Below are 16,815 nucleotides of genomic sequence, written 5' to 3' on the forward strand. Positions count from 1 at the left end.
TTCAGTTTTTGTATTTTGATGTCAGATTAGAACATATGAAATCAAGTGGAAGACTTTTTTTGTGCCCCTCAGTACCTCGCCAAACACCACCAGTGTGCACCGTATCTAAAATACGGCGCATCATCGCAGTAGTCTGGGGTACTAGCGTCCTAATGTTTTACTCTAGTCCAGTGCTTTGCAGGATTAGCATCAAAAACTTTGATGCTAATCCTGCAAAGCACTCAGAGGCCCACTGAATACAATGGGAGCCTTGCTTTAACGCCTGCTCTTAGCAGGTGTAAAAATGCATAAAAAAATGATGCAAAGAAATCTCTTAGGCTTCTTTGTGCCATTTTTTCAGCCCCTCTAGCGCTGAAATGCCCACCTTGCATACATTATGCCTGGCACAGGCATAATGTGATGCAAGGTTTGGCAAGTGGCGCAAAAATATGGTGCAGTGTTTTTGGCCTTCTAATGCCATGTTAGCATAAGAAAATGATACTAATATGGCGTTGGAATGGCGCTATCCCCTCTTAAATCTGGGCCCAAAAGCGTATGCAGAAATGCCTGTTCAATAGGTTTAATAAGGACAGATGATTCAGGTTCTTAGGCTTGTGCAGAAATAGGATTGTATATATTACTAAAGTGGGAGAAGCAGGGGAGGGCTAGTGTAATAGGCTCTGCTGCATCCGATAAAAAATTAAAAAATACATACAAAGTTGTTCAAGTCAAACATGGTTGCTTTATTAACTACCTGGGGCCCTATTCACAAAAGCTATTTTGGTGTTTGTAAATGATTTGTATTTATTTTTAAATAAAAAAACATTCACTATTTTTCCTAATCAAAAATAAATGTTCTTAAAAATTCCCTGTTACTTTTTATAGGGACATCTTTGCCTCCATTGGGGAGATCTCCACAAACAGGCGGAAATGTACAAATAGTAATTTTACACTCTTGAAATCAAACACAGGAGTTTCCACCTCCACGTTCAGAGACTCAGTGAATGACAAGAAGAGAGTTTCTATTGACAGGAATATATTGTCAAAATTAGTGCCAAATCCAAAATATAGAAGAAAAGAATGTTTAAAGTAAAAGCTTTGCTTTTTTATGTACAACATATTTTTTTTCAAATATTGTTGTATTTAATATTGTTTACTTTAAAATATTTGTATTAACTATCATTTTTTAGTTTAATGCATAATTAAATTAATGCGTTTATCGATTTGTTACACTAATCTTAGGTATTATTATGAAAATTGTTTTTTTTTGTATGGTTTGTAAGTTATAACATATAATTAATTAGACACCTAATTTAAATATTGGAGGACAGGGTTACTCAGTCACAACAGTGATGGACATCCAGTCCGCCTAAATCTTAATCCCATTATGCCCGATGGGAGGCCCTGAGTTCAGTAGTGGGTTGTTGTGTTTGTAGAAGAATAGGTTGAGAAGTTACCTTATGAATTATTGTTTTGACCTCAAATTAGATTTTGCATGAATTAAATACTTATGTACTTGGTAGTTCATTATGTAAATTATTTGATTATTTATCATTTACATTTTTTGAGTGGATAGTTATTAAAATGGTAAATGATTGTTTTTTCATATATACTTTTAATGTTCATTTAATAATTACGTTTTAATTAATTGATTGAAATTTAACAATTCGTATATTAAATTATTTATGTGTGTTTTGTGATTTTTAAAGTGTCATCTTAAATTTCTATATTATAACTACTAATCAATAATTTCGTAGCAGGTTTGTAGGGGAAGAAAGTGGGAAGGAAATCATTTAATTTATGAATATTTGGTTTTTATAACAAGTAATGTTTTATATTATTTACATATTTAGGTGGTAATTATGAAAACATTGTCATTGATTATTCACTTTGTCAATTATTTCTTGCTCTTTTTTAAACGGTTTATTCAATTGATGTATTTACTAATAATAAACATTTCAAAATGAATTTTATGTTTATTTTCTGTTTCAAATTTGTTTAAATTATAGTTTAATGTCTTTTCATTTATAATGATTTAAATGTGTTTGGTTGTTTTATTCTAATTTGGATAGTAGTGAAGGAAGTGGATTTATTTTACATTTATTTATTTTGTTTTATATTTGTTAAATACTATTTGCAATTTTGCTCATATTACATTTAATTGCATTTATTCATAATGCATATTTTTTTAATTTTGAATATGTTTCAATATTTGTATTTGGTGCTGTTAAGTATTTAATTATAAAATGATTAGGAATTGAAATGGCACATCTAACCCTTCCTAAGTCCAATTCTTTCCCTGCTTTTGGTTACACTCGAGTGGGAATAGTAAAATCCAACCCCATCCATATGCCAACACTTTAGCTAATACTGCTTAGATAGGGAGGCCCAAAAAATGGCGCAGTGAAATTTACAAGAATTCACTATGCCATTTTTTACATCATTTTTAATGCCTGCTCAGGGCAGGCGTTAAAGTCATGCTCCCATAATGACCTATGGTCCTTTCTGCGCTTTGCTGGGCTAGCACCATAATTTATGGCCCTAATCCAGCAAAGCGCCACAAAAGCCTAATAAATTATGACACTATAGTGCTAACATGCTACAGCGCTACAATTGTGATGTTAGGGGGACGGGCGACGCAAGAAAAGTGGCACATCAGAGCTGATGTGCCACTTTCTTGTAAATATGTTTCATAGTGTTTAAACAATTATTTACAACAGTATCACTTACAGGCTTCATCATAAATAATGCTTGAGAGCAGGTACAATTCAAAAGTAAGCTGAAATATCTGGCACTCCCAAGAATTTCTTAACATACAATGTTCAGTTCAAACTTGAACATATAGCTAGTGCGCTCTAATCCTTTTCAAGTTCATAATACAAAACTGGTCAAGAAATACTGAAGTGGAGACCTTTAGTTCGGCTGCAATTCAGTTTCAGAGCGCCTGCGATTTAAAGTGTCCAGCGCAGAAGAACTTATAAAAACATAGAAACAAATAATGGCCCTCATTTTGACATTGACGGTAAAAACTGCCTAACACCGCGGCGACGGCCTCCAAAAGACCATCGCTGTGGCTACCAGCCGTCCGCCTGAAGGAGGGCAGAAATCCGGCTGTTGTCATGCCGGCGGATGGTGGTAAGGTGGCACTGCTGCCACCAGCAGCGCCACACCAGTATACCACTGTCAGCCGTATTATTACCCAAAAAACGCCCTGGCGGTGTTCTGCTGGTAGACACTGCTGGTGGCAGCAGCACCCGTGTCCTGCTGGAGGACCCCCTGAACACAGGTAAGTTGGGTCTCCGACAGAGGAGGGGGATGGGGGTGTTGTGTGTGTATGTTTGTGTGTGCGTGGATGTGGGTGTGTGTTGCGTGTTGGATGTGAGTGTGCATGTATGGTGGTGTGAGTGCATGTATGTTGTGTTTTGTGACTGTGTGTGCGGGTCTGTGTGAGTGGATGTATGCATGCATTGATGTTTGTGGGAAAAGGGTGTGTGTATGTGTGTGTGTGTGAAGGGGGCGTGAATGTAGGGGAGTGGGGGGCTTTGGAGATGCAGGGGGTGGGCGGGTAACTGGAGAGAGAGGGGGAAGACCCCTATCAGTGACAGGGAAATAATTCTCTGTCACTGATAGCGCCTACCGCCGTAGTTTTTGTGGCAGTAAGGAAGCCATGAACACCATGGCCATAGGCGGGGTCATACTCCTACAGGCAGAACAGTGACGGCAGCCGGGCTGGAAATGGATATCTCCAGCCCGGCGGCTGATACTGCCATAGCGGTCGGAGTGGTACATTGGAGGATTGGCTTCAGCCAACCCACCAATGTCATAATATGGCAGTAAGTACAACCAGCCTGTTGACAGTACTTCCCGCCATATTACCACCGACCGCCGGGGTCATAATGTGGGCCAATGTCTGATTACAAGAACAGGTTCTTACTTTAAAAAAAGGCTTATCTATGGATTAGTATGCACTAACCTGAGGATCAAGTACTTAGCCTTGTCTTTAATTCTTCAACTGGAATCTGGAAAAAGACTGGAGGCTGTGGTGCAAGAAGCCCAAGAGGAGGAGGAATCATAGCTCTGGACGCGAAGGCACTGGAAACGTCAACAGAGTCATGGTCACAGAATCAATAGGAAGGCTTAAAAGATTAGAGCGTTGGTAGGGTCCAGGCAGAGAAGAAGCTTGTGCAAGATTGGAAGGAGGCCAAGCCCTGACATAGGTTCAGATGGGGTATTTAAACCCAATGGGAGAGACTGCTCAGGAAAGGCACATTGTTCACATGGAAGGCTGGAAAGTTCCAAAGGAAAACCTGGGAGAGAGCATGTGTTGAAATAACAGATGTGAACTTTGCTAATGGCAGGTTCAAGTGATGTCTGGACTCAATTAAGTATGGCAGGCAGAACCAAAGAACATGAGCAATAGGTCACAGCAGGTGGTTTCAATAACCAAGGCAGGTGGAACAAAAAAGCATAAATGGTATAGTCAATAAGTAATGGCAGATGGAGGTAATTCTCTTACAAGAGTGCAAACAGAGGTAACAATGGTCCAGGAGGCTGGGGGGGACTCTGGGAGGGGGACCATGAGAGTTGGAGGAGGCCATGAGGTACCACAGAGGAAAGACAACATGAGCCCTATGTACAAAACCCACAGTGCCAATGGCATAAGAGGGGGTCATGACACTTTGCTAGGCCTCACAGAGGGGATCAAAGGGCCCCTGGGCTAAATAAAATGAAAAAAAAAACCCTTCAATTTCTGCTGCAATCCTGCAGAGCTCCCACAGGTTCGTTAAAAAAAAAACACAAACTGGCGGCCTGGGACCACAATATTTAAGTAAGGGGAATAAGGTGGGTGCCCCCCCTCATAGAGCCACAATAGGCCAGAGGAGCCAACCCCAAGTCCACATTCCATGAGGGGAGGGAGCTCCCGACTCCCCTCCTCAATCCATGAAAGGCCCCAGGGTCCGCAACCCCAGGGGCAATTTATTTATTTAGAAGGGAAGAGACTGAGGGGCCCCAGAGTCATTATAGGCTGCATGGCCCCCTCTCTGAGCCTGTATTGGTCCAGCTTACCAGCTGTGTCCAGGGAAGCCCACCCCAGGACACAGCAGTTTCTCTGCGCACAGTGGTACAGGCAGGGAAACTTGTGTTTACTCCCACCTCGTGGGAGCATTTTTAAACTCCTGTCAAATGAGTTCAAACACAAAGGGCCCGATTACTAGTTTGGTGGTCGGACTGCCAGACCACCACACTGGCAGTCCTGAAAAGACTGCCATGCTTGAAGTCTTTCAGACCACCATATTACAAGTTACACAGGCAGGACCACCAACCGCCAAGCAAAAATGCCAGACCGCCAGCGGTGCGGTAATATGGAAATAGGTGGTCTGACCACCAGTGCCATTAACATTGCGACCAAGTTCCAAGCCTATTACAAGCACATAGACGCCATGGAGGACCCTCATAGAGGTCAGCCAATGGCGGTCTGAACCACTGTCATTCGTGGTCAAGCAATGCAGTAGACAACTGCACATTGGATGCATTTGAAAACAACACAGCTGACACACATTGCCACAGTGGACACACCTGCAAAGGACACTATAAAACACCCCCCTTACAGACCACAATACTTTGCATTTACAATGCAAATCACAGAAGCCAGAGCACCTTATTACTAAAACACTGCATCAATTAGGCACCCCTTTTTCACGATCCCATCGAACACCATGAAAAATCATTTGCCCATTCACATCCTTTTACACTCCCCCTGTATAGTAAGCCCCTGTCATCTGTATTTTTTTTTCTTTCCACCATGTACCGGTCGAAAAATCCAAGTCTTTAGAAAATGAGTTAAGAGTCATGGTCGATGAAATCATGAGAGTAAGGACACAATTGTTTGGAGCATAAGTCCAGCACACTCCTCTCAGTAGAAAAATGGAAATGTGGGATAGGATTGTCTAAAAAGTCAATACTGTAGGAACCACCATGCACACAAAGTAGGACATCAGGAAGAGGTGGAACAACTACAGGGGCAAGATCCATTCCCTGGTCTCCAGACACCAGCTAGAGACCAAGAGGCTGGTGGTGGCTCTCCCAGTGCCAAATTACATCTCTTTCAGTGGGAGGAGATGGACTTGGCCATCCTGCATCGTGAGGGCTTGACAAGAATTCCTAGGGGAATGGAATCTGCTAAGTCAAAAATATGTCACCAAAATGCCATGTCATGCATGCTCACAGCTCACCTTTACCCACTCTCTTGTTCATGTCCCCTACCAACATTCAGTGCCCAGAGTATCAGAATGTAAACACTGTCATTCGATATTGTTGGACCCAACAGCACAGCTACCAAGGCTCTCCACATGTCATTGGTCTAAATGAGGCCTGTAAATCTTTCAATATACAAAATGAATCCTAGGATTCATGGTATGTCTCAACAGGTAAATGTATGACCAAACCTATATAAAGTCTGTGCACATATATGTAATACCCAACATTTATACAGTGTGTGTACCAGGGAGAGTGACCACACTGCAACTCCAAAGATGCACTGTTTCACTAACTCCAAACACCAGCCCAGTGGTCACGTGTCCCAATGCATCTGTTAGTGAACTCTCAAATGAAGTTCACTCACCTGGGAGGATACCATTTATCAAGTGTGTGAAATAGAGAGAGTGAGGTGACCACAACTTCCAGGAGACACTGTGTCAATAATTCAAAACACCAGCCTAGTGGTCACTTGCCTAATACATCTGTTAGTGAGCTCTCATATAAAGTTTACTCACCTGGGGGGGTACCATTAATATACTGTGTGTAGTAGATGGAGTGACCTTACTGCAGCTCCCAGGAGACACTGTTTCACTAATTCTAAACACAAGCCCAGTAGTCACTGTCCACATACCCTTGTTTGACAAACCACAAATGACCCTCACTCGCCTGCAAGGATAACATTTGTCAAGTGTGGGAAGTTGAAGAAGTGACCTGACTACTAAGGGCAGAAAGGCCCTGTGTCTGTAAATCCACTCACCAGCCCAGTGTGCTCTTGTCCAAATACCATTGTAAACTACAAATCAAGTGTACTCACTTGAGGAGATCGCATTTGTATAGTGTGTGTAGTACAGGGAGTGACATGACTGCTGAGCCCAGGAGGCTCTGTTACTGTTACTCCACTCACCAGACCAGTGTTCTCTTGTCCAAATACCATTGTTCTGGAAACTACAAATGAAGTGTACTCATCTGGGGGATATCATTTGTCAAGTGTGTGAAATTGAGGGACTAACCTAACTGCAACTCTAAGGAGAAACTGTTTCTCTGGCTCCAAATACCACACCAGTGATCACATGTCCACACCCCTATTCGGCAAGTCTGAGTTGAAGTGTACTCACCTGGGAGGATAGCACTTGCTAAGTTTTGGATAGTAGAGGGATTAACATGACTGAAAAGCCCAAAGGGATCAGTAACTCTAAATCCAAACACCAGCACAGTAGCCACTTATCCAAATACCCTTGTTTGTCAACTATCATATGAAACATACTCACCTGGGACTAATCACACACAGATCATGCCCAAATCACAGACGTATCTGTCAACATAGCTCTATCTTGACTTGCAGCCACAATAGGATTAATTGCAACTTAACTTTGTACAAGGTATCTGCTATTGTCTGTTTGCTTAATTTTGAAACTTCACTATGTAGAGATGGAAGACCATGTAAATGATGCAGAAACAAGCTACTTGTGCAAGCAGGGATATGTTACAGGTACACAGTGTCCACATTACGCACCAATACATTAGTGCAAGTGTCTGATCAAACCAAAAATGCAATTCCAATGTACAGCACATAGGCTGTCAATATATCTGGACTCTTAGGAACAAGCATGTGTGACTCATACTGAGACAAAGTACATATTTCAAGGTACAGACCTCCAGACCATGATAGGTAGAGCATTGTCAGAAATTGTTCTGTAGAATAGGCAAATATTAAAGTGTTCAATGTCAGTAGCTTGAAACTTATCACATACCACACCAAAGTAATCCACCATCACATAATCCAAGATTCAGAGAGATGGCAGTAAACAGTCCCTGATCACAAGTCCATCAAAATCCAATTGCCATGCATCTGGTGGTATGATACAAACATATGTCACTGTTGTGGCACATGCACTGTGGCCTGCAATGAGGAAACACATCTACAGCTAAGTACAGGTCATACAAAAAGAGGTATTAGCTAATGTGATGGAAAAATACTTGATCAAAAGCTAGCACTACATATTTCCAGACCACATGATGACACAAATGATGCATCAGGCCCACCATAAGATAAAAAACAAGTGTAATGGCCACTTTTGTACTTCCACCTATACACTTTGCTAACTGTCTTGCTACAGGTCTCATACATCCGAACTATGGAACCTACATTACCTTGAACAGTCCATGCCCAATTTACATGTCAGAACAGCATCAAATACCGGCCAAAGTCACAACTCTGAAATGTCCACACGAAGATGCCTTGGTAAAGATACCTGTACAAAGGAGTATCAGCTTGAAAGCATACCTATGACACGTCACATAGCAAGCCAATGGAAAATAAAGTGCATTGAAAAGAAAGTGACACAAACAAAGCAACATCATCAAGGTAGGGATGTGTCAAAAGCTATCTTAGAAAGCAGCCTTTGGCTGACTATTGCAGAGTTTTAGCTTCATAGCTGTTTTGAAAAAACCCTCAGCTCCACACACTCTCACAACTATAGTTCATCATACAGTCACAGTCATTATATCACATGACATACTTACACTCATGAAAGGTAGCTGTTGATGAGATCTTCTTGCAAGGCAGCTACTTCCTCTTCACCACTGTCATCCTCACTTGGCATTTCAGGAGTTTCTCTCAGTGGGACCTCATTGAAGCAGACTTCCCCTGGCGTAGTTGGATTCCTTAGTGGTATCAGCAACCAAGGATGGTTTAGATACGCTGAGTCTCCTGTCAAGAAAATGGACATAAGTACATCAATGACTCCCTCACTTCATGATTGAAGCGCCTGACAATGCACACACACATTTAGAACAGACATGACTTACCAACCAGGCCCTCTTTGGGGGCAGGTTTGACATCAGTTTGGGAATGGTGCTGTTCCGCATTATGAAGCAATCATTTGCTGAACCTGGATAACGGGCACAGACATGTGATATGCAGAGATCTGTCAAACAGACAACTTGCATGTTGATGGAATGGAAGTTCTTTCTGCTGCAATAGATTTTTCAGTGGCCTTCGGTGGGACCAAGCTAACATGTGTACCATCAATGGTCCCCACCACATGAAGGAGGTGGGCAACTCCATAGGAGTCAGCCTTCACAATGGCTAAATTCTCATGTTGGGGGGAACCTGATATAGCTGTTAATGTGTTTCAAATTGCTGAGAGGAAATCCTTCAACACCAGACTGAACATAGGTTGGGACAAGCCAGCAGATATGGCCACTGAATGTTGGAAGGACCCTGTGACCAGGAAGTGCAATACTACAGGACCTGTACAATGGGTGGTATGCTGGTTGGATAACTAATAGCTGCCATCAAATCTGGCTCCAACTGATGACATAAGTCAACTATTGTTTGCTTATTCAGACGGTAGAGCTGGATGACATGGCACTCTTTCATGGGCTGAAGGTCTGGCAGTGGATGGTAGACTGGAGGCTGTTGCATCCTCCCTCTCCCAGGGTACTTATGTGTGACAAGACATGATTTGTAGCATTAGTCAGTGCGTCCCCAGCAACAGACATGATGGATGCCAACAGTATCATGTGAGAAACCATTTCAGACTGGATAGATGTGACACCCAGTATATATCCCAGCTGGGAACTACACAAGGATCACATGTGACCCCCGTGGGTTTCAAAATGTGTGTCCACAACATGGATTTTGATGAAACTCAAAGATGTGCTACACAATTGCCCCTCAAAATGTGACTGTATATTCCGACCACTAAAAAGACTGATGGCGGTGGTGGCCCACATACCTAGCTAAGGCTACTTTATGGCCATCCACTGCCTTCTTTTTCTTTATGATGTTTGTAAATGTGAGATAACATGTATGTGCTTGACAGCAGGAGCTGTGTATGCATTTTGTATGAGTCATTTGAGGATCTTGTAAGCAATGTGTATAGTACCACAGATCAGTACCACAGAGCTTTCACCCCACATCTGGCCTTGACAAACTGTAGTCTGGAAGCCATATCCTGACTCACTCTACCCTTCAGGTTGCTACATGCACCACATGCCAAATTGGGGATGCCCACATGATGTACTGCCATGCATGGAAGTGATGGAAATGGAATGACATGTAGGTTCTATACGCTCAGCCTGCATAGACCAGGGCCTATCAAATGTATCTCCCAGTACGGGACATAGTATAGGCTGTGGTAGAGTCATTGTGGCAATGCAACTGTGGCACTGTGCCCACTCCCTATGCACCAGTAGGTACTATCATCGGCAATATTCTGCTCTAGTGGCAACACGTACGCTGAATGCCTCAGTCCAAAGACTAGATTAAGAACGAGTACGGAGGGAAATCCATAAACTAGTCCATATGTGCATTTTGCATCAGAGTCAATGTGCGTCTTTGACTCATGACAGGTCCCTTACTCCCACACCTCTGTTGTCATCTTCACAAAAGTCATATTTGTCCTGTTGAGGCTTGGTGCACCGATGACAGTCTAACAGTGCAGATAGTGTGTTGATTCTTGGGAGTCCATGAAATGTGACTCAATAGCATGGTCCCATTGCACAAATTGTACAATGGATGTTGAATACTATCTCTGTGGGATAGGCACATGTGTCCAAAGGAGTGTTCTGTGGTACAGGTACATACCAAAGAACCCACCCTCTGAAGTTGCATTGGTATGCTTTTGTAGACCACATGTCCACACATGCACAAGTAAGACATCTTCTGTACCCACCAGGTCAGACCCTTTAGTGTCACTCAAGTGTAAGGGTGAAGTTTGTACAATGGAAAATGCCTTTATGGACTGCATGCAGTGAGTTAATTTAACAGAGTGTGAAAGTGTTTGTCCAGTCAGGCTTCAGGAGCTTACCTTTCAGAAGCCACATATATGTGTAGTGTTTCATTGTAGCTCACATCACAATATATTTTGCTGTCGCATGGGCTATCTGATGTCTGTAGACTTGCTCATTTGTTGTAGGTCATGAGCAGGGTAGTGGGGTAATCTGGAGATGGATACAAAAGTGTGTAGTCATGTCCCTGTACTGATTGTCATGTGTGCTGTACACTTGTGGTGTGTTGACAAAATGAAATTTCAATATTGGCTTTTTTGACACGTGTGTGACTCAACAATATGCGTCAAGACGTGTGATTGTAATCTCTTGGTTTGCCGCTTGTATCCATGCAGGTCAACGCCCATCAGAAAACAGGGATCAATCAATCAATCAATCAATCAATTTGTAAAGTGCGCTATATACCCGTGAGGGTTTCAAGGCACTGGGGGGAGAGGGGGTGGGAGCTGCTACTGCTCGAAGAGCCAAGTCTTGAGTAGTTTTCTGAAGGAAAGAAGGTCCTGGGTCTGTCGTAGATCCCGTGGGAGGGTGTTCCAGGTCTTGGCGGCGAAGTACAAGAATGATCTGCTGCCGGAAGATTTGCGTCGGATGCGGGGGACGGAGGCGAGGGTAAGGTTAGCGGAGCGGAGATGCCGGGTGGGGGTGTAGAAGCTGAGTCTGTTGTTCAGGTATGATGGTCCGGTGTTGTGGAGTGCCTTGTGTGCGTGGGTGAGGAGCTTGAAGGTGATCCTCTTGTTGACAGGGAGCCAGTGAAGGTCTCTTAGGTGGGGGGTGAGGTGGCAGTGGCGAGGGATGTTGAGGATGAGTCGGGCGGAGGCGTTTTGGATGCGTTGGAGGCGTTGGAGGAGTTTGGATGAGATACCGGTGTAGAGGGCGTTGCCGTAGTCGAGTCTGTTGCTGACGAGGGCCTGGGTTACTGTTTTCCTTATTTCTGTTGGGATCCATTTGTAAATTCTGCGAAGCATGCGGAGGGTGTTGTAGCAGGAGGAGGAGACGGCGCTGACCTGCTTTGACATGGAGAGTGAGGAGTCAATGGTGAAGCTGAGGTTTCATGCGCTGTCGGTGGGCGTCGGTGGGGGACCCAGCGTGGACGGCCACCATGAGTTGTCCCAGGCGGAGGGGGTGCGTACAAGGATGAGGACCTCTGTTTTGTCCGAGTTCAGTTTTAGCCGGCTGTCTCTCATCCAGTCGGCGATGGCTTTTAGTCCCTCGTGGAGGTTGGTTTGGCTGTGTGCGGGTCCTTGGTGAGGGAGAGGATGAGTTGGGTGTCGTCGGCGTAGGAGATGATGTTGAGGTTATGCTGACGGGCCATGTGTGCGAGGGGGGCCATGTAGATGTTGAACAGCGTCGGGCTGAGGGATGAGCCCTGGGGCACGCCGCAGATGATGTTGAAGGCTTTAGAATGGTACGGGGGATAAGGAGAGCCATCATCTGGAAGGTATGGACCCTGGGCGTCCAAAGCCGGCAGAGTGCCAACTGTTGCAAGAGTTGGGAGGCCCTTAGATACTGTGCCTGGAAGATCGTGGAGGTCCAGCTGGGACTTTCATCTCAATGTGGGTGGGGCGCACGTCAGACCATGACCCCTCTAATGTTATGCATCCTGGCGGTGGCATACCCACAAATTGATGGGCATTTGAGGGGAGCAAAGCAGCCACAAGGGGGCTGAATCCAGTGCATAAGGCTGCCTGCCACATTGCCACGTTAATGTGTTATGTTCTGACATCTCCCCCTGACGATTAAGGATATGCAATGTGTGAAACTGTAGAACTGTTACTTTTTTGTAGATATGTATTACAGTGCATACTGATGTGCCTTGTCTATTGGCCCAGAGACCTAGGACACATCAGTGTACAATACACAAACAATTTGCTCTCCAGGGACAACAAATGACTTTGTACATTGATAACTCAAGTACTGTTTGATGTTGCATTGGTTGTAAATTCTATGAAACAGACCACCACTCCTAAGTGTTACAGGCCAAAATAAAGGAAGTGATGGATCATTGTTCTCAGCCATGTGTTTGGTTAAATGAGTATATTGGCATCTTCCACCCAGAGGCTACTTGTCTTCAGCGTGCGACGGGTGCTGGTGCCTCAACATTGTCTGTAATATGAAGATGGCCATTATACATGTGACAGAGCATACATTTATTTTTGGGTGCAGCTACAGAGCAATACCTTGCCTTGGTAAGTGGGGGATGTCCATGAAAATGATTTGTGTGCCATCATTGTTGCCAACATTTCTTGTGCCTACATGTTAGCATGTGTCTCTTTCTCGTTTGACAAAATGTGCATGCTACTGTTTCATTCATGGTCTACCTGTGTACACGGGATGATTTATGTATTCCCTCACATATGTGTGCATGCTAACCTGTGTCTAGAATAGGACATTTGCAATGGGAGTACATTTCATATGGTACCACAGATGGGAATGTGTCACCATTGATTGTTGGCTCACACATACCCTCAGCCATAATTGTATCTCATTTTGCACGTACAACTGCAATAGCAATGAGGTACAAGACGTGTATGACTAGATTTTTTAGCCACAATCCATTTTTCCATGTCATTGATGTGGTATCATGTAGCAAGGTGCACTGCATAAGTGTAATGGGGAAGGTTTTTAACATGTCTGTTGGCATGCATCATGGAATGTCTTGCAATTATGTTGAAATCACTTTTGAGTACACCCATCTGGGTTTGCAGGACCAAAATAGAGACAGTGATGTAGTTCCCATTGAGCAACATGTTGAGGGCCTTCTACAGGTACTTGCAAATCTTTATTCCTGTGTCTGACATGTAAAGGACTAATGGCTTATAATGATGCATCCACAGATTATGTATTTGTAAGTGGTGCTAGAAATTAGTGGTGATTTCCATGGGGCTTGCTGATATATTGTGTTCTTGTTTTTAGGGACATATCTCCCTGACAATTTGCACATGACATCTACAGTGTACATTTCCATGCCAAATGTGCGGCCTAGCAGAAGAACATTGGTACTACCTCCATGACTCAATTGGGACAAATTTCACTTGGTAAAGTGTGCACTGTGGCTTTGTTTCCAGTGTGACATGAGTATTTCTATGTCACTTTCTCCAGGCTCCTGTACTGTTGTCAGTAACATTGAATGTTCTGGAAGTATCCTTTCACATTGTTTGGTATTGTGTGTATGAGAAAAAAAGTATCTGCCTTACCTTGTGTAGGATCATTTGAAATGGAGATGGCATTGGCCTACTATTGTATGACAACAGGTAAGTGATGTATGCTCCATGAGCCTAAGTATTGAAGGTGAGGTGGTCTCCTACTTGTTAAATGGTTACTGTGATTGCACAACTTCAGTCATGCAATTATAGTTGTTTGAGATCTTGATTTTCCTTTGGGCAACTGATGACAGTTCAGATGGCATGCATGCATATGGTATAGTACATGAATGGACCACTTCGGTAGAGTTTGTGGCGGGGCATACTTGAAATCATGGTAATGTTCGCTAATCAGAGCTGTTGTTCAAGTGTGATCAGGGGCATTTGGTGACCCTATTTCTCTTTCTATTTGCAGCATCAGCCCAGGCAAGCAAAGGAGACAGGGCATAGCCAACAGGGGAATCATCTGGCCAAGGGACCTTGGGTAAAGACACCACCACAGTGGGACCCACTGGCCCCAAGGGTGAGGGGCGTGCCAAGGAGGAGACTGGATATACATCATTGGATCCTTTCTCCAGTGGCCACTCCCTAGTGATGGCAGACCCATCAGGACCTACCATCTTTGTCCTCCACCCCCAGTTCTAGCACGACCCTCCCTGTTGCTCTCCAACCACTTGGCCGTGCCCGCTCATCCAAGAGGGTGGGTGTCTACTTTGCCGCAGGCACCCCTTCCCCATCCCGTATTTCCCCTGCTGCCCTGAGTGAGGAGGCTAATGACCTCCTGAGGTGTATGTCTGTGGATCAGACTACTATTCAGAATGCCTTCCAGGGATTGGACTGACAACATCAGCAAACCAATGCTTTCCTGGAAGGCATTCATAGTGTTATGTCTAGCCTACTGAGTTATTTTCAGACTCTGGCCTTCTCACTTACGGCAGCCAGTCACCTCCTGACTTCTGTCTCCTCTCCACCTCCCTCTTTCCAATCGAAATATTCCATTACCCTACCTATCCAAGCACACTGATAGGTCTGCACACACACAACATCAGCCACCTCCTCCCCAGGTACCCCCACTACCTGCACCGGCCCACATACCACACCAGGCATACCCACAGGCACTGCCACAACAGTCAGTGGCACACCCACCATACTCACTAAACTGCAGACACCACCCCAACAGACACATAGACATCTACAACATCCTCCATACCTGCAGACACCACCCCAAGAGATACACACATATCCACCACTGCAAGCATACCTGCAGACACCACCTCAACAAAGACACACACTTCCACCATTCTATCACCCAGCAACTCTACCTCCCAGCACCCCAAGACACACAAAGGCCCACACTCACACACACAACAGACACCAGGCAAACATAAGTGTACCTAACGCATGCACACTCCCAAGACATCAACACCGACACATTAGACAACCACTCCCATGACCTAGAAATCCCTAACCCCTTCTGAGGACCCTCACCATGTTCCTATCGAATGTTTTTGATTTGATTTTGCCCTTTCTCCTTTTTCCTCCATCCCTATCCCAAACCCAAGTTGCCCTGACCCACATCCGAACCCATCACTTCCACCTTCAAGTCCTCCCCTGTCACATTTGTCCCTGCAAGCACCAATACCCCTCCCCCATGACAAAGCCTATCCCTCCTAAGAAAGAGTCCCCTTCTCCCAAACCCACCAATCCCAAATCCAAGCCCCCCTACCCTCCAAGGAGGATCCCTGAGGTGTCTGCCTGCCCACTTGATTGCCCTTCCTGTGGAGGTTCACTGGCAGTCATAGGAGTTGTTGGATGAAAGACTAATGGACTGGACCATGTCTTTGGACATTTTGCATTTGTTTGTTAATAAACACAAACAGTTGTTAATTTAGGGTACACATTTGTCCTGCAATTCCTTTTCTACGTTTATGTTGTTCCTGAGTTACTTGTATTGTCTGCCTACAGCTGTGTGTGTTTCCGCCTGCTTGCTGTTCTATTTGCTGTTTTTTTCAAAATCTGCCTTTGTTGACAGTGCTGGTGTCACCCAAAGCAAAGATAGATGTTGACAGAATGGATATGTGTTTGTTAATCCAATTGGGATGTCACTGCACTATGTTCTGTTTTGTATGGTAAGTATTTAATGGTGTGTTGTCCAATGTCAGACTTTATGATGTTAGACTTCCCCCTGATATGGATTGTACCTTTGTCTCAAGTGTGAGACCTCAAATTTTGTTTGTACAGACATGGAGGGTGTTCAATTGTGCTAGCTTCCTTATCATTTGACTGTGCATGTGTCCATTTTGTTATGTGTACTTCACAACTACTTCATCTAGATGTATGCCCTATGAGTTTGCAGTTGTTTGTGATTTCTTGACTTGCACCTCCACATTGTGCAGACAGGCATGTCATTTGTATCTAGTATTGTTTTACCCTCCGATACCTGAAGGACCAGTTCCTATTCAAATGTTGTTGTAAGGTCATGTGCAAAGCGCAATCTGTGCCAGGGCAGCATCCTTCCCTGAGTGCTCCCGATGGCCCCAATCCTATTGTGCAGCTATTGTATGCATAGTGAGCTTTGTATATTTGTCTCGCTGTCTACTGTGCATCACATAAGTCCTTCCATTGTGTTGCAATGTGGATGATG

This window comes from Pleurodeles waltl, chromosome 10 (assembly GCF_031143425.1).
Source record: "Pleurodeles waltl isolate 20211129_DDA chromosome 10, aPleWal1.hap1.20221129, whole genome shotgun sequence".
In the NCBI taxonomy this organism is placed as follows: Eukaryota; Metazoa; Chordata; class Amphibia; order Caudata; family Salamandridae; genus Pleurodeles; species Pleurodeles waltl.